Genomic DNA, 24,740 nt, shown 5'->3' on the forward strand with positions numbered 1-24,740 from the left:
CCCGTTCCCGTCTCCTGCGGTCATGTGCTGGCGCGCGCGGCTCCGCTCTCTAGGGCGCGCGCGCGCCAGCTCCCTGAGACTTAAAGGGCCAGTGCACCAATGATTGGTGCCTGGCCCAATTAGCTTTATTGGTTCCCACCTGTTCCCTGCTTATATCTAGTCTCCTCCCTTGCACTCCCTTGCCGGATCTTGTTGCCCTAGAGCCTAGTGAAAGCGTTTTTGTGTGTTTATACCCTGTGTACCAGAACTTTGCTATCTCCCCTGACTACGAACCTTGCCGCCTGCCCCCGACCTTCTGCTACGTCCGACTTTGCTTCTGCCTACTCCCTTGTACCTCGCCTATCTTCAGTATCTTCAGCAGCCAGAGAGGTGAGCCGTTGCTAGTGGATACGACCTGGTCACTACCGCCGCAGCAAGACCATCCCGCTTTGCGGCGGGCTCTGGTGAAAACCAGTAGTGTCTTAGAACCGGTCCACTAGCACGGTCCTCGCTATCCCTCTCTGGCACAGAGGATCCACTACCTGCCAGCCGGCATCGTGACAAGGTCAGTTGGACAGTTTGGGAGGCCCAAATATTAATGGACAAGTAGTGGTATGATACATTTCGTGACATAACTATAATAAGTTAGATGATACTATGATCTGTTTCTGGATATATTATCTTTTACTTGTATATGAGTCACCAAGGATGATGTGAAAGAAACTGTGAAATTATTTTAATACCCGTGCATAAATAAGTATGTTTCATTCTTAGGAAGAGCTAGACATAATATCTTATTTATGTCAGTACATGAATATTGAATCAACTTTTGCGTAATACTTACCATGTGATTAGATTCTGGGTGTGCTTGTCCATTTTTTGCTTTCTGTTTCTCTGAATATTATAGTGACCTTTTAGTATAAAATAATCAACAGTAAGATAAGTTTGGTACAATTTGGCATTTATCTATACTTGTCAATACAATGTATCTGGTATATATTTTGTCATGGAGTATCTACAATGCAACTGACACAGTACATGCAATGCAACTATCAAAGTAACTATACATATGGTAATAATAGACATTCGGATATGATAACCAACTAGAATTAATAATTCTAGCAACCATACAGTATGTGTAGTATGGCTCAGTATTCTGCTAAGATCAGTCTAAGTATATTGTACTGTTTTTTTCAGTGGCTAATGCTTACCAATCACTGCTTATCTCAAGGAGAGTGAGCCGGTATCATGTGTGTAGATCATGTATATTTATAAAAATATTTTGATGCTATTACCAGACTATAAAGATATTAGACAGGCTTTAAGTAATCTACCTGGTAGGAACAACTAAAAACCAACGCCTGGGCTTCAGCATGTTCATCCCGCGGCAGACACTCAGTTGTGGTAAGGTCCGCAATATCTCGCATGAGGCTCCGTTTTATGTGCAGTCCGAGTCGAGAGATGTAAATATGCTGTTAGGCTTCAGATATGATTATGGTAGGCTCACCGGGAACCTATTGAACTGAGGGAGATGACATATTGTAGGTGTGAGAAAGTCTGACCGGATTCATACAGTAGTTGTTGTTGTGTGTCATATAAGAAACAGCTCATTGGATTTGTGTCTTTTTTTTCTAATACCATCACCAAGGGCAGGCTCATGGGTAAGCTAGACATTTATAGGAATATGAGATTGAAGAAATTGCACTTCTTTGTTCAGTGATATCACTGACACAGGTTATAACACAGGCTATATAAGACCAAACAATCTAAGAGATGACAGCCATTATCCCAGTCCTCTGATGAAGCTATAAGGAACAAAACATGTCGGGGGAACTAGGTGTGTCCGAGTTTTAAAGTCTTGTGTTAACATTGTGCATCTAATATTCTCTGGTGGACTGCAGCCACCAGCAATTTATAAAGAGGCTAAGAAAGCTATGTTTTATACATATAGATTTTGTGGAAGTGTTGGCTGTCACTGGAGTGGTTTATGAAATTCACTCTGTTTTTGCTGCCTTTTCAAGCCTGGTTATGAACCTATAATTGAACACCACCAAAGGTTGACAGCATATATAAACATATTCATGCATATGAGAGAAAAACATTTATTAGAAATTCACTATGAAAATGGAAAAGAAAAGGGAAACAGAGTACATAAGGCCCTGAAGGTGCATTAGATTAATAACAGTGGCTCCGGCTGTTTGAAAGTTTTGCACCACACACTTTTATATATCACCCCAATGTGTACAAAGCTGTGGCACCCAAGGTCTCTTTCAGCATCCTCCCTGGTGTAACCAGCTTCGAGGCTCAAGATAACAGAAAGTTGAATAGACAAGCCCAAGTTGGGAATATCCAGAATAAGTGAGTACAATGTCCTCAGTCTATCATTTAGAATATGCTATTGATAGATTTAGATTTTCAACACGTAAATGTTTTACTGTTGTTCGTTCAGCACTGGTCTGAGAATGAGGAGTGAACATATTAAACATATTCTTTACCCTGGATATATCTGCATTTAGTAAAGAACTGAAGACTGGTTGTTACGCCGAGCGCTCCGGGTCCCCGCTCCTCCCCGGAGCGCTCGCTACACTCTCCTCACTGCAGCGCTCCGGTCAGATCCACTGACCCGGGGCGCTGCGATACCGCCTCCAGCCGGGATGCGATTCGCGATGCGGGTAGCGCCCGCTCGCGATGCGCACCCCGGCTCCCGTACCTGACTCGCTCCCCGTCGGTCCTGTCCCGGCGCGCGCGGCCCCGCTCCCTAGGGCGCGCGCGCGCCGGGTCTTTGCGATTTAAAGGGCCACTGCGCCGCTGATTGGCGCAGTGGTTCCAATTAGTCTGATCACCTGTGCACTTCCCTATATCACCTCACTTCCCCTGCACTTCCTTGCCGGATCTTGTTGCCATTGTGCCAGTGAAAGCGTTCCTTGTGTGTTCCTAGCCTGTGTTCCAGACCTCCTGCCGTTGCCCCTGACTACGATCCTTGCTGCCTGCCCCGACCTTCTGCTACGTCCGACCTTGCTTCTGTCTACTCCCTTGTACCGCGCCTATCTTCAGCAGCCAGAGAGGTGAGCCGTTGCTAGTGGATACGACCTGGTCACTACCGCCGCAGCAAGACCATCCCGCTTTGCGGCGGGCTCTGGTGAAAACCAGTAGTGACTTAGAACCGGTCCACTAGCACGGTCCTCGCCATCCCTCTCTGGCACAGAGGATCCACCTCCTGCCAGCCGGCATCGTGACAGTAGATCCGGCCATGGATCCCGCTGAAGTTCCTCTGCCAGTTGTCGCTGACCTCACCACGGTGGTCGCCCAGCAGTCACAACAGATAGCGCAACAAGGCCAACAGCTGTCTCAACTGACCGTTATGCTACAGCAGTTACTACCACAGCTTCAGCAATCATCTCCTCCGCCAGCTCCTGCACCTCCTCCGCAGCGAGTGGCCGCTTCTGGTTTACGCCTATCCTTGCCGGATAAATTTGATGGGGACTCTAAGTTTTGCCGTGGCTTTCTTTCCCAATGCTCCCTGCACTTGGAGATGATGTCGGACCAGTTTCCCACTGAAAGGTCTAAGGTGGCTTTCGTAGTCAGCCTTCTGTCTGGAAAAGCCCTGTCTTGGGCCACACCGCTCTGGGACCGCAATGACCCCGTCACTGCCTCTGTACACTCCTTCTTCTCGGAAATCCGAAGTGTCTTTGAGGAACCTGCCCGAGCCTCTTCTGCTGAGACTGCCCTGTTGAACCTGGTCCAGGGTAATTCTTCCGTTGGCGAGTATGCCGTACAATTCCGTACTCTTGCTTCAGAATTATCCTGGAATAATGAGGCCCTCTGCGCGACCTTTAAAAAAGGCCTATCCAGCAACATTAAAGATGTTCTGGCCGCACGAGAAATCCCTGCTAATCTACATGAACTCATTCACCTAGCCACTCGCATTGACATGCGTTTTTCCGAAAGGCGTCAGGAGCTCCGCCAGGATATGGACTCTGTTCGCACGAGGCGTTTCTTCTCCTCGGCTCCTCTCTCCTCTGGTCCCCTGCAATCCGTTCCTGTGCCTCCCACCGTGGAGGCTATGCAGGTCGACCGGTCTCGCCTGACACCTCAAGAGAGGACACGACGCCGCATGGAGAACCTCTGCCTGTACTGTGCTAGTACCGAACACTTCCTGAAGGATTGTCCTATCCGTCCTCCCCGCCTGGAAAGACGTACGCTGACTCCGCATAAAGGTGAGACAGTCCTTGATGTCTACTCTGCTTCTCCACGTCTTACTGTGCCTGTGCGGATGTCTGCCTCTGCCTTCTCCTTCTCTACTATGGCCTTCTTGGACTCCGGATCTGCAGGAAATTTTATTTTGGCCTCTCTCGTCAACAGGTTCAACATCCCAGTGACCAGTCTCGCCAGACCCCTCTACATCAATTGTGTAAACAATGAAAGATTGGACTGTACCATACGTTTCCGCACGGAGCCCCTTCTAATGTGCATCGGATCTCACCACGAGAGGATTGAACTTTTGGTCCTCCCCAATTGCACTTCTGAAATTCTCCTTGGACTTCCCTGGCTTCAACTTCATTCCCCAACCCTGGATTGGTCCACTGGGGAGATCAAGAGTTGGGGGCCCTCTTGTTCCAAGGACTGCCTAAAACCGGTTCCCAGTAACCCTTGCCGTGACTCTGTGGTTCCTCCTGTGACCGGTCTCCCTAAGGCCTATATGGACTTTGCGGATGTTTTTTGCAAAAAACAAGCTGAGACTCTACCTCCTCACAGGCCTTATGATTGTCCTATCGACCTCCTCCCGGGCACTACTCCACCCCGGGGCAGAATTTATCCTCTATCCGCCCCAGAGACTCTTGCCATGTCTGAATACGTCCAGGAAAATTTAAAAAAGGGCTTTATCCGTAAATCCTCCTCTCCTGCCGGAGCCGGATTTTTCTTTGTGTCCAAAAAAGATGGCTCCCTACGTCCTTGCATTGACTACCGCGGTCTTAATAAAATCACGGTTAAGAACCGCTACCCCCTACCCCTCATCTCTGAACTCTTTGATCGCCTCCAAGGTGCCCACATCTTTACCAAACTGGACTTAAGAGGTGCTTATAATCTCATCCGCATCAGAGAGGGGGATGAGTGGAAAACGGCATTTAACACCAGAGATGGACACTTTGAGTATCTGGTCATGCCCTTTGGCCTGTGCAACGCCCCTGCCGTCTTCCAAGACTTTGTTAATGAAATTTTTCGTGATCTTTTATACTCCTGTGTTGTTGTATATCTGGATGATATCCTGATTTTTTCTGCCAATCTAGAAGAACACCGCCAGCATGTCCGTATGGTTCTTCAGAGACTTCGTGACAATCAACTCTATGCCAAAATAGAGAAATGTCTGTTTGAATGCCAATCTCTTCCTTTCCTAGGATACTTGGTCTCTGGCCAGGGACTACAAATGGATCCAGACAAACTCTCTGCCGTCTTAGATTGGCCACGCCCCTCCGGACTCCGTGCTATTCAACGCTTTTTGGGGTTCGCCAATTATTACAGGCAATTTATTCCACATTTTTCTACCGTTGTGGCTCCTATCGTGGCTTTAACCAAAAAAAATGCCGATCCCAAGTCTTGGCCTCCTCAAGCGGAAGACGCCTTTAAACGGCTCAATTCTGCCTTTTCTTCGGCTCCCGTGCTCTCCAGACCTGACCCTTCCAAACCCTTCCTATTGGAGGTTGATGCCTCCTCAGTGGGAGCTGGAGCTGTCCTTCTACAAAAAAATTCTTCCGGGCATGCTGTTACTTGTGGTTTTTTTTCTAGGACCTTCTCTCCGGCGGAGAGGAACTACTCCATCGGGGATCGAGAGCTTCTAGCCATTAAATTAGCACTTGAGGAATGGAGGCATCTGCTGGAGGGATCAAGATTTCCAGTTATTATTTACACCGATCACAAGAACCTCTCCTACCTCCAGTCTGCCCAACGGCTGAATCCTCGCCAGGCCAGGTGGTCTCTGTTCTTTGCCCGATTTAATTTTGAAATTCACTTTCGGCCTGCCGATAAGAACATTAGGGCCGATGCTCTCTCTCGTTCCTCGGATGCTTCTGAAGTTGAACTCTCTCCGCAACACATCATTCCTCCTGACTGCCTGATTTCCACTTCTCCAGCCTCCATCAGGCAAACTCCTCCAGGAAAGACCTTTGTTTCTCCACGCCAACGCCTCGGAATCCTCAAATGGGGTCACTCCTCCCATCTCGCAGGTCATGCAGGCATCAAGAAATCTGTGCAACTCATCTCTCGCTTCTATTGGTGGCCGACTCTGGAGACGGATGTTGTGGACTTTGTGCGAGCCTGCACTATCTGTGCCCGGGATAAGACTCCTCGCCAGAAGCCCGCTGGTTTTCTTCATCCTCTGCCTGTCCCCGAACAGCCTTGGTCTCTGATTGGTATGGATTTTATTACTGATTTACCCCCTTCCCGTGGCAACACTGTTATTTGGGTGGTCGTTGATCGATTCTCCAAAATGGCACATTTCATCCCTCTTCCTGGTCTTCCTTCAGCGCCTCAGTTGGCTAAACAATTTTTTGTACACATTTTTCGTCTTCACGGGTTGCCTACGCAGATCGTCTCGGATAGAGGCGTCCAATTCGTGTCTAAATTCTGGAGGGCTCTCTGTAAACAACTCAAGATTAAGTTACATTTTTCTTCTGCATATCATCCTCAATCCAATGGACAAGTAGAAAGAGTTAACCAGGTCTTGGGTGATTATTTACGACATTTTGTTTCCTCCCGCCAGGATGACTGGGCAGATCTTCTTCCATGGGCCGAATTCTCGTATAACTTCAGAGTCTCTGAATCTTCCTCCAAATCCCCATTTTTCGTGGTGTACGGCCGTCACCCTCTTCCCCCCCTCCCTACCCCGTTGCCCTCTGGTCTGCCCGCTGTGGATGAAATTTCTCGTGACCTTTCCATCATATGGAGAGAGACCCAAAATTCTCTCTTACAGGCTTCATCACGCATGAAGAAGTTCGCGGATAAGAAAAGAAGAGCTCCTCCCATTTTTTCCCCTGGAGACAAGGTATGGCTCTCCGCTAAATATGTCCGCTTCCGTGTCCCTAGCTACAAGTTGGGACCACGCTATCTTGGTCCTTTCAAAATTTTGTGCCAGATTAATCCTGTCTCTTACAAACTTCTTCTTCCTCCTTCTCTTCGTATTCCTAATGCCTTTCACGTTTCTCTTCTTAAACCACTTATCATCAACCGTTTCTCTCCCAAATCTGTTCCTCCCACTCCTGTTTCCGGCTCCTCGGACATCTTCTCCGTCAAAGAAATTCTGGCATCCAAAAAGGTCAGAGGGAAAACCTTTTTTTTAGTGGATTGGGAGGGTTGTGGTCCAGAAGAGAGATCCTGGGAACCTGAGGACAATATCCTAGACAAAAGTCTGCTCCTCAGGTTCTCAGGCTCTAAGAAGAGGGGGAGACCCAAGGGGGGGGGTACTGTTACGCCGAGCGCTCCGGGTCCCCGCTCCTCCCCGGAGCGCTCGCTACACTCTCCTCACTGCAGCGCTCCGGTCAGATCCACTGACCCGGGGCGCTGCGATACCGCCTCCAGCCGGGATGCGATTCGCGATGCGGGTAGCGCCCGCTCGCGATGCGCACCCCGGCTCCCGTACCTGACTCGCTCCCCGTCGGTCCTGTCCCGGCGCGCGCGGCCCCGCTCCCTAGGGCGCGCGCGCGCCGGGTCTTTGCGATTTAAAGGGCCACTGCGCCGCTGATTGGCGCAGTGGTTCCAATTAGTCTGATCACCTGTGCACTTCCCTATATCACCTCACTTCCCCTGCACTTCCTTGCCGGATCTTGTTGCCATTGTGCCAGTGAAAGCGTTCCTTGTGTGTTCCTAGCCTGTGTTCCAGACCTCCTGCCGTTGCCCCTGACTACGATCCTTGCTGCCTGCCCCGACCTTCTGCTACGTCCGACCTTGCTTCTGTCTACTCCCTTGTACCGCGCCTATCTTCAGCAGCCAGAGAGGTGAGCCGTTGCTAGTGGATACGACCTGGTCACTACCGCCGCAGCAAGACCATCCCGCTTTGCGGCGGGCTCTGGTGAAAACCAGTAGTGACTTAGAACCGGTCCACTAGCACGGTCCTCGCCATCCCTCTCTGGCACAGAGGATCCACCTCCTGCCAGCCGGCATCGTGACACTGGTCTTTGTATGGGCACAGCTGTGTCACATATGACCCGAGGAGAGACCTTAACAAAGCTCAGTCTGACCTCAGTCTAAAACGTTTCTATGACCTCTGGAGAAAGAAGCAAGTGAAGCAGGAGCAAAGAACAGAGGATCGCGTCAATTGGCTAGAAGTTCGGTGTGACCCAACTTTGATGTATAAATCTGCCCAGAAAATTGATGAAAATTCTCATGTTCCTAAAATTTCATTACAGATGAAGAGCTAATTCTGAGTCCCAGGAATGTGACTTTGTTAATTATTTCATGAGTATCATTACAGTGAGCATTATACATACAATATGGCAGTATGTACGTCACATAGCAGAAACATCAACTTGTTGAGAAATATCTAAAAGCATCTTGAAACAGAAATAAATTAGGACTGGCCATACATTAGTTATTTTCTGAACAACTTGTCTCTTATCATCCTCTGCCGTCACCCATGACTTCTTCCGGGCTTATGTTGGACTTAAGTACACATGGTTATTAGTGCATCTGACAACACGCAACATGGCAGATCCACTTTGCACTGATATCTGCCTTTGTCATGTTCACTTATATCATATAAAGAAGCCACAAGAGAGAAGAAAGTTACTGTCACTTTTAATCTCTAGTGTACAGTATGACCAGTTTGGGTCAGTATTATAATAAGTATTCCCATATTTTAAACTGGATCAGACTGGTCCAAAAGGGACACAAGGAAATTGAGCTCCTAAATGAGTCTCTGGATCTTATATAACAATACATAATACCAAACAGTCCTTTGCTCTGGATCAAAACAGGGGAAACAGCATTCTAAAGTTACCCACACACCTTCCCTTCATTCATACACACACCCCTTCCTGGGTTGAACTTGATGGGCAATTGTCTTTCTTTCAACCATGCTGTTACTATGTAAGCCTCAACATGGCAAACTTGGGAAGACCAACTTATTTGCAGGTCGCAATCCTACCCGCTACAGTGATTTGTCTTGTTTTTAGCTATTGTAGAAGTAAATTATTAATCCATACTGATAGATTGATCTTTGTCTGCCAGGAACACAGCAGAATTTACAATGTAATTATATGTGGTGGCCCAGTACAGGATGGTGTTTCCCCGTACCCTTGGAGGCCTCAAGTCTAAAGTCTGCAGCCTCCTGTCAATTGCAAGTAAGCCAAAGTCATCTAATTGTCAATAATGTTGCTCGCGAATATTCGCAATGCAAATTTTATTTGTGAATATAGCATATTCGCGAATTCGCAATTATTCGCGAATATAGCACTATATATTCGTAATTATGAATAATCAGTTTTTTTTTTATTTTTTTTTCCACAGTACACATCACCATCACAGTGATCATCCCTCTCTGCTTCCAGCTTGTGTGGTGTAAAGAAGGCTCTAATACTACTGTGTGAGACTGGCGTACTCATTTTCGCATAATTGAAAATTTGCATATGCTAATTTTCGCATATGCGAATTTTCGCACATGCGAATTTCCGTTTATGCTAATTTTTGCATATGCACATTTTTGCATATGCGAAAATTTTATGCGAATTTAGCAAATATGCGAATTTAGCCAATATATGACGAATATTCGTCCATATATTCGCGAAATATCGCGAATTCGAATATGGCCTATGCCACTCAACACTAATTGTCAATCATCAAGTCAGTCAAGTCCACATTATAGTTACCGTGGCCTGCACCAAAGTTTGTCTAATTACTGCAAGTCCCAGCAAGCCTGCGAGGTCCCCCTGTGTCACTGGTCACCTCCTTGGGAAATTGGCTCTACTGCATAGACTGTATCATCTGTCTACCCTCAGTAAAGCTACTGTTATCCGTAACTTGGCATTGATGTCTTCATTGCCCCCCGTGCCTAGCCCAGGACCTGAGGTATTACCTTGGGGTGATTAAGGCCTGGTGTCACAACAAGAAGGGGTTAACAACATCTGCCCCTTGGGTAATAACATCTACCCTGCACCTCACCCCCTGACACCACATATATCTTGCAGCTGCTAGGCCTTCAGAATAATGTTTTCTGGTGAGACCCATGTAAGGGCTGGGAGCCTTACTCCAACCGGAAAAAAAAAAAAGTATAGGGAAATGCATTTCACTTCATTAAAAAAAAATATTCTGTAATTTCCATATTTTTTCACAACTTTCTGAAAAGTGGGCTCGGTTATAAAATATATATATCTTTTACCAAATGTTGCATGACATGGAAAAACACATTTATGCTTATGAGGGAAAATTTTATAGAAATTCACAAAGAAAAAGAAAGGGGTAACATAGTTTAGGAAGCCCTATATGTCTTCAAAACTCAAACGTGCAGTTGTATACATTGTGGTAAGATAATTTAATTCGATCAACAGACAAGTATCTAGAAACCTTTCTACCATCTTGACTAATGTATTCATATTATTACTTCTTTTACACAGCTTTACATTTACCGTACTCATTTTACACACCCTTACATCAGTCCCTATGGGTCTCCAAGCCATTAAAAACAAAATAGCAGAGAGCAGCCCCATCCTTAATAAAGTAGTGAAAAGCTTCCCTTAGTGCTCTGCTCTCAAGTCACGTACAACACCAATAAAGTAGGCAAACATGACACCGAATTTATTTACCCAGGGCTATGGAGTGCAATGTTTTAGCTCTTTGCATAAACCTTTTCCAAACTACTAAACATATTTGCTAAATTTAAAAAAATGATGCTCAGAAGTGAATGTACAAAACGTTTTATCTGCTTTCTTTGGGTTATCAGTGAATTGAATGAGAAATACCATTGTATCGGTTACATGAGTAATTCCTCCTATCTCAGTGGCCACTATATTTGTATACATACTACGCCTGAAAAAGGGCCATAGATCAGTTGAATTTGTACAGAAGAAGCTTCTATCCCCTGTAATAGGAATGTATTCACAAAACATTAAAGAGAACCTGTGATCATTTCTAAAAATACAATTTCTTTTATGTATATATAGCTTGGGGGGGAATGTGATCACAAACCTTTTTTACAGTTTGTCAATATGCCCCCTTGTTCTGGAGTTATGGGATGCTTTAGTTAATCTGACAGATTCCTGAAGCCATTAGATGGGGGGGGGGGGGGTATCAACTGTGCTGTGGTTCTAGGATGTATGGGGGGGGCTTTTCTGAGTGGGGGCGTGAATAACGTAAATCTGTGTAGTATGTGCTCCCATCGCTTCCTTGTGATGTAGTTAGCAGGATCTCGCAAGATCTGTTTCCTGCAGCGATGCTGCTGACTACATCAGAAGAAGGCAATGGGAGCACATGCTACACCAATGTACCTTATTCACGACCCCACCCCCCATACCTCCTAGCACCAAAGCACAACATAATTAGGTACATGCCCATCTGCGGATTCAGGAATCCGTCAGATAAACTAAAACACCCCTTAACTCTGGAACAGGGGGGGGGGGGGGGCGGGCAGATCGATAAACCTGTGATCAGCCCCCCCTAAGGAATCTATACACATCAAATGCATTCGGAAATGACCACAGGCATAAGTAGACTGCCTATCTGGATAGATCCTTACAGCCCCATAAAAGACGATTCAGAAAAAAAATTTCAGATGAAAAATTGCAGGAAGGCCCAGAGAGAAGAACGGAGCACCCACTTACCACTACACCACCGTGAACCTGGGAGGACACGCATCTGAGAGGGGTCTACAGGCCACCAGGCTTTGATCTGAAATCTGGGTTAATCATGAACAAAACGTACTGTTAGAATGACCACAGGACACATGGCTCGCATCAATGAAAGTTTCAGATTGAATTCTTATAAAGATCCTTTGTTGACCTATTTCGTTTAAGATAACATTGGAGAATACATCATAGACAATTTAAATTAAAAAGCAGGAGAATAAATGAGGATCACAATTTATCACCATCTAATATCATTATATCAAATATGATTTATTCTCTTATAAATTGTATAATACTAACATCAGTATATTACTGTCAATCTTAGATACTTTGTTAACAAAGGTCTGGAGACCAAAACATTCTTATTGGTACAGTATAACCATAAAGAATTTACTGAATTATTAGGTTTATGAATTATCCAATGCCAGGTATTGAGGAAATATATGATTTTACAGAGCCAGTGTTCATTTTCTTTGGGTAAAAAATCTTTTTTTGTGATTTCTCATACATAAATCAATGTTGAAAAACCAAATTGGAGGGCTATTAACTATCCTGGTGGGACTTTTTCACTGTAACTACGCTGAAACACCCAGGTATCTGAGAATTATTCATAATGTCCTGCATAGCATTGCACTGCCTGCAAAAGTTTTTTCGCTGACGGTGGTTTGGGCAGCATAAGACTGATGACAGGTTTCCTTTTAATAGACTTTTACCATTTTATCAACACAACATGCCTAGTGCTAAATAGCTTTTAAAAGGAACCCATCACTAAGTTTTACTCTATGTAATGAGTGGCAACATGTAAAAGAGATTAATATGTGTCCTGCCATGCCTGGATGTCTGCTGGCACGTCTGTAAATGTGGAGAAAACAACTTTTATAACTGTCGCATGCTGTATGTAAATGAGGCTCAAGTAGTCACCAGGCATGCGGCTTGCTGAAGTAGTCACGGTGCCCTGGGCTCTAATCATGCTCATTTAGGCTCTAATCACACCTATCCAGACATGATTGACAGCCTAGCTGACCTATGACTTCAGACCCTGACTGAGCTGCTCAATCATACCTAGATAGGCCTTATTTGAGCCTGAATAAGCGTGATTACAGCCCAGGTCATTGTGACTACTGCCCAAATGACTACTTGAGCCCCATTTACATACAGCATGTGACATTTATAAAAGTAGTTTTCTTCACATTTATAGATGTACCAGCAGACATCCAGGCATGGTAGAACATGTGGTATTATGTGTTAGACATGTGCAGAACCCAAAATTTCGTTTTTTTCGTTTTGTTCGTTTTCGTTTTTAAAATGTTTTCGGTTCTGTGAATATTTGGAATGCTGTGCATTCGTCATATTCGGTTTTTGGATGTATCCGCGAAAAATTTTTTCGTTTTCGGATGCATTCGTTAATAACATCAAATGCATTCGTTAATTTGGGTCTTTCGTTATATCTGTAAAATTCGTTAAATTTAGCATTCGTTACTAAACAAAATGCACATTAGTTTCACTTGTTGATCCTCTTTTGTAATAAATAGCAGGTGTTACCTTAGGATTCTTGTTGTTTTCACCTTTTTTTGCAGTTTTCTCTGTGTAGGAAGGAAAGTTTTCCTAAGGTAAACCCAATGAAAAAAATCTAATTCAGTCCTTAGATTCGGTTTACTGATAACGAATGCATTCGTTAACATGCATTATTCGTTCTGCGTTACTTAACGAATGCATTCGTTAACTGTAAATTTGTATTCTTTTTCGTAAATATTCTATTTTTTTTTTCGTGCATTCGGATTGTAACGAACACCCGAAAACGGGAAAATTCGTTAAGTTTAGTATTCGTTCCGAAACGAATTGCACATGTCTATTATGTGTTGCCACTCATTATATCGGGAAAAACCTAGTGATAGTTTCCCTTTCAATATATGTTCTCCTCAGATGTTTAAAGCTTGGATTTTGTTTTTTATAATCTAATCATACTTTGTACTTCTCCACAACTTTATCCCTGATCTGTTTGATGTGCTCCTTGGTCTTAATGCTGCTGTGGAGTAAGGCTTCAGGGAACAGGTGTATTTGTATTAAGATTAAATTGCAGACAGATGGACCCTATTTACTAATTATGTGACTTGCTAATGTGACTTGTGAAGGCAATTGGTTGCACCTGATCTTTATTAGGAGTTCCACAGTAAAAGGTGGTAAAGAAATATGCACTCAGCACTTTCCAAAATTATGGACTATTTCCCCACTTCCTCAGTTTGTTACTCGTGAAATAAAATGTTTCATTTGCACAGCCCACTGTTCCAAAGATCTGTCAAACGCTAGCGGGGTGTAAATGCTCACTGAACCCCTTATTTAATTCTGTGAGGGGTGTAGTTTCCAAAATGGGGTCACATGTGGGGAGGGGGGGTCCACTGTTCTGGCACCACAGGGGGCTTTGTAAATGCACATGGCCTCCGACTTCTATTCCAACCAAATTCTCTCTCCAAACGCTCAATGGTGCTCCTTCTCTTCTTTGTAGTTTGCCCGCAGAGCACTTTACATCCACATATGAGGTATTTCCATACTCAGAAGAAATGGGGTTACAAATTTTGGGAGGCTTTTTCTCCTATTATTCCTTGTGAAAATGAAAAATTTGGGGTAACACCAGCATTTTAGTGAAAAAAATTTAATTTTTCATTTTTACGTCCAACTTTTGCGGAAATTTGTCAAACACCTGGGGGGTGTTAAGGCTCACTGAACCCCTTGTTAAGTTCCTTGAGGGATGAAGTTTTCAAAATTTTGTTCTGGCACCATAGGGGCTTCCTAAATGTGACATGCCCCCCAAAAACCATTTCAGAAAAACTCACTCTCCAAAATCCCATTGTCGCTCCTTCCCTTCTGAGTCCTCTATGAGGTTTTACCCCTCGTGAAATTTCAAACACTGGGTCTACAAGAACATGCAGGTGTAAAAAATGAAGATTTTGAATTTTCTCCTTCACTTTGCTTTAACACACTTACTGAATGTCATTTTGAATACTTTGGGGGTGCAGTTTTTATAACGGGGTAATTTATGGGGTATTTCTGATATGAAAGCCATTCAAATCAACTTCAAAACTGAACTGGTCCCTGAAAAATTCAGATTTTGAAAATTTTGGGAAACATTGGAAAATTGCTGCTGAATTTTGAAGCCCTCTGATGTCTTCCAAAAGTAAAACAGCAAAGAAAAAAAAACTGAAAATTTTGTTTTGCTGTGCAAATTTGGGGGGAGTGGCTCCCTCTGTAGCCGTGCATCCCCTCCCCTATTTTCACAGGATGTGGTTTGGATCGTTAGTGGATCCAACATGTCACCCAGCCTGAGGTAGGTGAGTGTTTAGGGACCCATCCGATAAGAGGCCACCTCCGCGTGGTGGATGGGGGGACACGTTTTGATCAAAAAGTTGCGCTAAGAGCCTCCATTTTGTTGACCAAGGGTGCTGCTGCCATTTTCTTTTTTTACAAAAGTAAAAACATGTCAACTTTATGATGAAAATATAAAGTAGACATATTGTATATGTGAATCAATATAGAATATATTTGTTATGTCTATTTTCCTTATAAGCAGAGAGTTTCAAAGTAAAAAGGCAACATTTTCAAAGTTTTCATGACATTTTGGAATTTTTCATCAAGAAATGATGCAAGTATCGACAAAAATTTACCACTGACATAAAGTAGAATATGTCATGAAAAAACTTTCTCGGAATCAGAATGAAAAGTAAAAGCATTCCAGAGTTATTAATGCTTAAAGTGACAGTGGTCAGATGTGCAAAAAATGTCCGGGTCCTTAAGGTGAAAATGGGCTGGGTCCTTGAGGGGTTAAGAAATATGACACTGCATAACTAGGTTCCATTGGTGGGACTGAAAAAAATCAGTACATATACACACATACAGATCAGCTATACAATTAAAACCGCTAACAGGTGAAGTGAAAATCATAACAATAGCTGACGTCAAAGGTAGGTATATATTAGGCAGCAAGTGAACAGTCAGTTATTGATCTTGATATTTTGAAGGAAGAAAAATAGGCAAATGTAAGGATCTGAGCGACAATACCTGTGTGCAGTGGTCAGTACCCAGGGGCAGGGTGGGCTGGGTGGCAGGGGAGCATTTGCCCTATAGGTAAGTCCTCTAGTAGGTACAAGGGTTGCAGCCACCAGGGAAGGTAATGATCGCAGTCACAGAGATTGCAACCCTGACCAAGCCCAAAGGAATTGAGAACAGACCCAAGGGCCCTTCAGGGTATGCTGGACACATGTCTTACATCCATGGTTGCAAACACATTTGAAAAGGCAACGTCACAAGATACCATGCTGCCTGCACTGAAAGCTCAGAGAGGACAGGAGCACTGAAAGAATAAAAAAGGAACTGCGGGGGAGCACTGTGGAAGGTAAGTTGTTTTCTTCCACTGGGCCTAATACTAAATGGGGCCACAGAGCCACCTAAAACTACAGAGGGGCACAGAGGTGGGCTGTGAACTGTGAATGGTGTCCTTGGCTGATGAATCCTATACTTTTTTTTAAATATGGACAACGCTGCATAAGTTGTTGGAGGAACATGACAAGGAGTTCAGGGTGCTGACTTGGTCTCCGAATTCCTCCGTCTGATGAAGCATCTTTGGGATAATCTGGAAAAATAAGTCAGATGAATTGAGGACTCACCTTGTAAATGACATGATCTAAAGAATCTGCTTCTACCTTCTTGATACCAGATAGCTATTTTACCATGCATTGAAGTCAGAGCCATCTTGGCAACAAGAGGAAAAGCTACATGTTATTAGACTTAGGTTTTATTGTTATGGCTGATCGGTTTATATAAACACAGTATTCACGTATATAAAGTATTATTTTTTTAAGCTCGAGTGCTGGAGTTACATCCTCAAATCATCTTGTGCCATCTCTAGATTCTGTGTACTAATATAATCCAGGATGCTTGCAGCATAGAGGCTATAAACCATGTAGGACATCATCAATGATGTGAGATCTGATTAGAAGCATGCCACTTCATTCACATTAACAACTAATTCAGCTATTTTTGCTACCACTCTGTTATGTAACAGTCACATAAAAATAACTCTTTAAGTCTCAAGTCTTCACGTGTAAGTGATATAATTACACACGTTGCCTAATTTACAAGGAGTTCATTACAAGGGTAAAGACTGTATAAATGACTCATAAATGTAAACAGCAGTCTACAATTCATTTGTAGAATCACCGATGATACTTTATACCGGTATTTGGATTAAACATGTACAGTAGCAAACTCAGTAAACAGATCATTACTTTTTTCATAGAGACATACATACACCAAGTGCAATAAGGAAATGGGGGAACTAAGGCTGAGTTCACATATATCAGGCATCCTGCACAGTTTCCCACCGGTGTGCAATGGAGGGAAACTGATGCTAGAAATTATCCCATTCATTTGAATGGAACAGTTCACAATCATCCAGCGTCTCAATTTTGAGGCTGGATGGTTGCACCGGGCAGCTTGCTGCATTCCCCTGTCTGATGTCCAGAAACAATGGATGCCGGATGCCATGCAACTGATGACAAGTTGTCATTAGTTGTGGCATCAGTTGTGTCCAGATCTAGGCTGAGTTCACCTATGCCGGACATTTGTGAACAAAGTTGTGGTAGAGGGTGTGATGCAGGGCAGATGGAATTACCCTAGGGGCATATGGCATTAACCCCTTGTATTCGTGATGCCAGGGCATGGTTAATCCTCAATACCAGCCGAAGGTATACCGCTGGATCCTGGGCTAGGCACAGGGGGAAATAATGACTCCAACGCCAAGTTACAGACAATGGTAGCTTTACTGGGGTTAGAAAAGTCTATACAGTTCAGCCAGGCGCCTGGGGTGACCAGTGACTTCAGAGACCTTAAGGGCTTGCTGGGACTTGTAGTAGAAAGGGACAATTTAGTGCAGGCCTCGCTGACTTCACAGATGACTGTGACTTGACTGACTTGTGACTGACAATACTGTGACTGTGGCTTACTTATAGACTTGTAGCTGGTGGCTACAGACTTGACTTGAGGCTTCCTATGACTTCAGATACACTCCTAGACTCGACTGCACTGGACCTCAGCAACAAGAGCTCTAAGCTCCAAGAGAATGAGCAAAGGCTCCACCCATGGCTTATATGGGGAGACTCTGGTGGGGTCCCATTGGTCACCCCTAGGTCACCTGGTCACTGATACCTCCTGTGTAATAATCACATGACAACTCACATTAAACAGTCTTAAAGTGACAACGCTTTCTTCACACATTACATAGTATAATACATGGTAAACATGTACATGGGGGGACAAGTGCAAGGGGGGCCCAGGGGACACTGAAGTGAGGCTGCCTGACAGGGCAGCAAGGGTACGGGGTAACAACTCCCGTACTGGGCCACCACACAAGCCTTCGTTAGCTCTTGTGGATCCATATCATCAATTAAGCTTACATACTTCCATGTATCACATCTAAATGCCTGCCATGTACACTGTAGTACCACATTTTCTGAATAGCTGGCTACAACTTTTACATATGAATATCAGCTAATCGCTACCTTGTCTACATTTTCAAAAACCAGTTTTTGATGGACCTATGTCTTCAGTGAACAACCTTCTCGTGCTTCTGTATTTTAAACAATAGGCCTAGGTTTTCTTACAGGTTTTTCAGGCATTTTTCCAAATTTTTTTTTTTTTTGTTTTGGGTATTTTTTTGGGGAAAACTGCCACTGCAATTCTTTAGCCAAAGTCAGAAGTGGATCCAGCAGGAAGATGTATACATCCCTGTTTTATTTTTTCCATTTCTTTTGAATACATTTCTGGCTTTGGCTCAAAAACTACAGTGGAAGTTCACCAAAAAATGCCAGAAAAAACCCGTGCGGAAACCTAGCCTAAAAGACAGAAAAGGCAAGGTCAGGTTTTATAAATGAAGACAGTTACTGGTCAAAAACTTATCTGACATTTTGGCTATTTTTGTTTCTGCTATGGCATTGCCATGAAAAAGTACCTGTCACCAGATAAAGTTTTCTAAACTAACTCAATCTATGTTCCCAAACTACTCCTAACACTCCTCCTACCCTTAAAAAAAAATTCTGAGCTTTAAAAAGCTCTGTATCTTACCTTTATTTTTGCTCACATAGTGCAATCTCCCAGCAGGAGAAAGTGTGCTGGGGGAACACTTCTGCCCTCACATGGTTGCAGTCCTATGATGAATAGAAGTCCACAGGCTCTAAGCAGCTTTCAGTGAGGCTCTGTGCATGTTTCAGTGAGACTCTTTGCAGCTTTCAGTGAGGCTCTGTGCAGCTGTCAATCAAGCTCAGTGCAGAGAAGCACTTCCTGAGTTTGGTCTCCTGCCAGGCCAGGAGGAGACAAAACTGTACCTAGTGGCCATTTTTTCTATTACATTGTAAGCATATTTATGTTCATAATTTTAAAAGCAAGTGAATGGGAAAGTGTCTGCTAATTACACAAGGAACAATATATTAAAAGTTTTATTTGGTGACAGGTAATCTTTAAGGTGGCACATGCTATTGGATCACCAAACTTGTGAATATGGTTAATACATTCTGAATTTCAGGAAAAATTAGCTTCACAACGAATCCGTATTTTGCCGCGATTCGAACACACAAACCGCTTCATTAAACTCCATTTAGTGCAGTCCAGGCGCCAGGGCATCTAAGATGGCAGCTCCACATGTCAGGACATGGGGCAAGGAACTCTGGGAAGGTGGCAAGCCAGGTAGGCGGGATGATCCTAAATCACATGCAGCCTATCAGCAGCCAGACACCCCTGTGATATCACAGCCCTATATAATCGGCAGCCAACTTTCGGCCAGTCACTTCAACGTTTTATTGCAGAGAGAGAGAGCAGTGTGTGTTGCACAAAAAAGCATTTTTACAGCAGCGATTCACCTCAAGCCCAAATCCAGCCTAGAAGCACTAATAGGGAAGGGAGAGAGATTGAGAGATAAAGTGCAATTTTGGGTGTACTACACAGCGACTGTGTGCTGCAGCACTGGTGTGTACAACAACTGAAAAGCTAGTTAGGGGGAGCAGAGCACAAAAAGCCATAATCACCTGCTATTAGTGCCTAATACAGGTTGCGTAGCGGAGCATATTGTCCTCTATTAAGTGTAACCTGTGCGTACATAGGTGGTGTACGATTTTGTTCCTGTTAAAGTCTTAAGGGCCTAGTTACTGTGAAAGGCCAGCCAAAAGTAAACACCTGCTGCTGTTCTAGACAAATACTGTTTTAAGTATAGTGGAGCAGATTATATTCCCCTCATAAGTGCATACCACGTACGTACATCTATGTGGTGTACCATTTTGTTCCTGTTATAGCCCTAATGGCCTAGTTACTATGAAAGGCCAGTCAAAAGTACGCACCTGCTGGTATTGTAGATAAATACTGTTTTAAGTATAGTGGAGCATATTGTACTCCCCTCATAAGTGCATCAGACCACAAATAAGTATTGACCCCAATTTTTTTTTATATCTAAGAAAAGGAAAGGTGTGCAAAAAACACCATGTGCCACCTACACCACCAAGTATTGATGTGATGCAAAGACTTCTAAAAGTTGGAAGGGAACAACGTATGGTCCATTGAAACCGGTGGGGGTAAAAACTTCCCCTGTAAGGCCCTACATTCGCATTATTAACCCCTTCCCTCTTTGATGATTTTTCATTTTTGCACTTTTGTTTTATCCTCCTCACCTTCCATAAATCATAACTTTCAATTTTCCACCTTAAAATCCAAAGAAGGCTTGTCCTTTGCGCCAACAATTTTACGTTTGTAATACTATTAAATGGGTTATCCACCATAAGGTGATTTTAGTACATACCTGGCAGGCAGTAATGGACATGCTTAGAAAGGATCTGCGCTTGTCTTGGGGCTAAATGGCTATGTTGTGAGATTACCATAACACTGTGGCTAGCTTTTTGTGAACTTGTATTTCCTGTTTGACTTTTCTGTTTTTGACTACAAATCCCATAATTCCATTTTCCTCCCTCCCACACATCAGCCACCCCACCCATTGAAACATAAATGAGCTACATCCATTCAAAGACCTGTGGTTTTCAATCAGGGTGCCTACAGCTGTTGCATTAGTTGCAGATTGATCTCTCTCCCACCAAGCGATTGCTCCACCCATTGAAGCAGACAGGCTCCCAGTCATCAGCTGACTAGTGAGTCAGGTGTCGGCTGCATTGCAAGCTGGGAAAAATCGGAGACAACAGTCATATTGTATGCTGATAAAAATAAATTTTGGATTTAAAATCACATAAGAATTGTGAGAAAACCATCACACACAGGTACATACACTATATTATGAACTTTACTAACATTACAGCCCCTGTAGCATAGTCAAATAAAAAAAAAAATGGAAAACCCCTTTAATAATTTCACCACAAAATCTACAGCGAAATCAGAAAAAAAAAATTGTGAGGCAAAATTGGAAAAAAAAGCAATTTTGTAAGGTTTATCGGCTTTCGTTTCTACGCAGTGCAGTTTTCGGTAAAAATTGCACGTTATATTTATTCTGTAGGTCCATACGGTCGCAAGGATACCCAATTTATATAGGTTTGATTTTATTTTACTACAAAAAAAATCAGTGTGATCAGTGTTATCGCCGCTCGACTGCTCCTGCCTGGATCTCAGGCACGGAGCAGTCATTCGGCAGGATCCTCCTCGCGTCCTGCAAGCTGTTCGGGATGCTGCAAACTCACGGTGGCGGTCCCGAACTGCCCCACTGAGCTAACTGGCAATTTTTACTTTGGTTTTAGATGCGCCGATCAAGTTTAATTTCCGTGTCTAAAGGGTTAATGCTGGACATAAGTCCGATCGGCGATGTCCAGCATTAGCCGTGGGTCCTGGTTGCTTATAGCAACCGGGACCCACCTGGTATGATGCGTGCTCACCTGCTGAGCGCGCGTAATACCTTGGGAGCCGCAAATGGACGTGAATGTACATCCATTTGCGGTAATGGGTTAATTCTCTTTTTGGCAAGTGTTACTCGCCCTAAAAAAGGCAACCCCACACAGAAACCTCTCCCTATTTCCACCTACAATTATTGCCGTTTCCCAGGGTTTTTAGGTGGAAATAGGGAGAGTTTCCTGTGTGGGGCCACCCTTTTTAGAACGTTTTTCCCTTCCACATTTTCGAGGAAAGTGATACTCGTCTTAAAAAGGGCGGGCCCACACAGGAACCTCCCCCTATTTCCACCTAAATACCCTGGGAAATGGCAGTGTTTGTAGGTGGAAATAGGGAGAGGTTCCTGTGTGGGGCCGCCCATTTTATCCATATATTTTATCCTAAGAATTTTATTCAAAGGTAAGTTTTACGTAATGCATATGCTCAATACTTACTTGTGCACACTAACACTTTTACAAAAGAGACCGTTTTCTGTTGCCTACCTGCCTCAGCTACTATTCTGATCCTGCCACCCGCCTGATGTCACACATCTGATGCCAAGTCCTCTTTTTTCACCCACATTCATCACCGGGTACTGTTATTGCCACCCACCGCCCCATTCTGTCACCTGGCCACTTTTAAGGACTCCTGATGATGCTGATGCCACCTCCAGGCTGTCTCCTTCTGCTGCCATATGTTCTTCTCATGGTGATGCCAGCTCCAGGCTGTCTCATACTGCAACCATATGTTCTCCTCATGCTGATGCCACCTCCAGGCTGTCTTATTCTGCCACCATATGTTCTTCTCATGCTGATGCCAGCTCCAGGCTGTGTCATTTAGCCACAATATGGTCTCCTCTTGCTGCCGCCAACTCCAGTCTGTGTCATTCAGCCACTATATGGTCTCCTCTTGCTGCCGCCAACTCCAGGCTGTGTTATTCTGCCAGATTATGGTCTCCTCATGGTGCTGCCACCTCCAGGCTGTGTTACTGTGCCGCCATGTGGTCTCCTCATGCTGCTGCCACATTGAATAAAACTTTTTAGGTTCATCTATTTGAAATATTCAATTTAAATGTTAAAAAATATCTTTCATCTTTTCAATGCAAGGCCCTATGGTTTTGTCAGGCTGTTGCCACCTCCAGGCTGGGTCATTCAGCCACTATATGGTCTCCTGATGCTGGCGTCACCTCCACGCTGTGTCATTCAGGCACTATATGGTCTCCTCATGTTGCCGCCACCTCCACGCTGTGTCATTTAGCCACTATATGGTCTCCTCATACTGATGACACCTTTATGCTCTGTCATTGTGCCACTCTGCGTGATTCTAATAGCGACAGGGCAAGGCAAAAAAGTTCCACACCCCTATTGAGGCTCTCTGTAGCCCAGAAATAGTTGTTTTTAATAGCGATTCACCACAAATAAATTCGGAAAATACAGTAAATCGGGCGAATAGAATTTATCAAAAAAATTTTATAAGATAAGAAGGGGTAACAAACATCAACATATCTTACTCTATGGTCATGTTCTGGTGGGGATGCCACGCAATTCTTAAGTTACATAAAAATTGTATTACCCTCGAAAGCTGTACAGCTAACCCATAGCTACTGTAGAAGAGACAGCTCAAAAGTAACTCAAGTGTATAACCCTACTATAGAGAACAATATCATTGGGGTATTAGGGTTAAAAGGGTTAAAAGATTCAAGTTACATAAAACTACTTTAAAAATAAATGACCTAGTTTCTATAGCGTTTTACATCTACATAATTATTCGTAAGATGAATTATAAATCTTAGCTGGGTTCCTTCCAGGATGGCTCATCTGTTACATTGTGTATTCAAGCTGTTCAGAGTCTTCTTTGATGTCATACGCAGTCAATAAACTGTCTAGGGATAATATGCATACACTATAATTATGGATAGTAAGCCACTAAACACTAGAATGGGACTTTACTTACAGTATTTTGGTGGATTGATTGTCCTCAGATGAGTGTTGGTGCAGAAAAGTTCTTTCCTGTTCTATAAACTGGACAATTAGCAATGTTCCCTCTGAATGAGATGAGTACACGATAAAACTGTTCAATGACTTTAATTATGTATCAAACAAGTCCATTCATGGTAACAGTTTAAAGGCTTTAAAGGGGTACTCCACCCCTAGACATCTTATCCCCCATCCAAAGGATAGGGGATAAGATGTCTGATCGCAGGGAGCCCCAGTGGCGGGCCCCCACGATCATCCTTTGGATAGGGGATAAGATGTCTAGGGGCGGAGTACCCCTTTAACCAAAAAATTCTATTGGGCTCAACTCACACTAGTCTCTGTTATCTGCTATCTTTCCGTATTCTGATGGAGGCTTTTATAAATGAGATACAATTGTTGTGTTATAATCTATTATATAAAAATATAATGGCTGTGGTAAGGCCCTAGGGTTAGGGTTCAGAACTTTCCTGTTGTAAAAGCTGAAGCTGTCTAAGGTCAGCTATGGGAGGGATGGTGTAGGACCACAGAGATGCAGATGAACCCAAACTGTGCAAGAGATATCCAGAAAGGATATGGCCCAAGCCTCACCTTAGGATGAAAAATCCACTGCAAAATTTTACCAAGACAGGTTATCAAGCTGGAGGTTATTCAGTTTGGAAAAAAAAAACATCTTAGGGGTGATTTCTTCACAATGCACAAATGTATGAATGGACAGTACAGAGATCTTTCTAGTGATCTTTTTATACCTAGGCCAGTAACCATGACAACGGGGCATCCTCTACATCTAGAGGTAAGAAGGTTTCACCATCATCACAGATGGGATTCTTTACTGTAAGAGCAGTGAGGCTATAGAACTCTGTGCAACCTGATGTTGAGGTGGCTAACTCATTGAATAAGTTCAACTAAGTAACTACGTAAGATTCCAAGGCTGAACAGTAAGATTTCTGACTCACATGTGCCAAAAATGCACAATGGATCTTCATGAAGATTAGCCTTATTGTCATCTATCAATATAATTTCTGGCATTTCTATGCAATAATTGCAGCAAATAAGTAAC

The 24,740-nt window shown here is 43.7% G+C and overlaps 1 long non-coding RNA gene across 1 annotated transcript; it reads right to left on the reverse strand.

Moving 5' to 3' along the window:
• Positions 1-640: 640 nt before the first annotated feature.
• On the reverse strand, positions 641-23,720 carry LOC130301904 (uncharacterized). The gene is made up of 4 exons (XR_008852250.1): positions 23,661-23,720; positions 11,784-11,857; positions 1,314-1,501; positions 641-890 (listed from the first exon to the last, which is right to left on the reverse strand). It is a non-coding gene; the product is annotated as an uncharacterized LOC130301904 (long non-coding RNA).
• Positions 23,721-24,740: the final 1,020 nt, after the last annotated feature.

Source organism: Hyla sarda, chromosome 1, assembly GCF_029499605.1.
Source record: "Hyla sarda isolate aHylSar1 chromosome 1, aHylSar1.hap1, whole genome shotgun sequence".
Lineage (NCBI taxonomy): Eukaryota > Metazoa > Chordata > Amphibia > Anura > Hylidae > Hyla > Hyla sarda.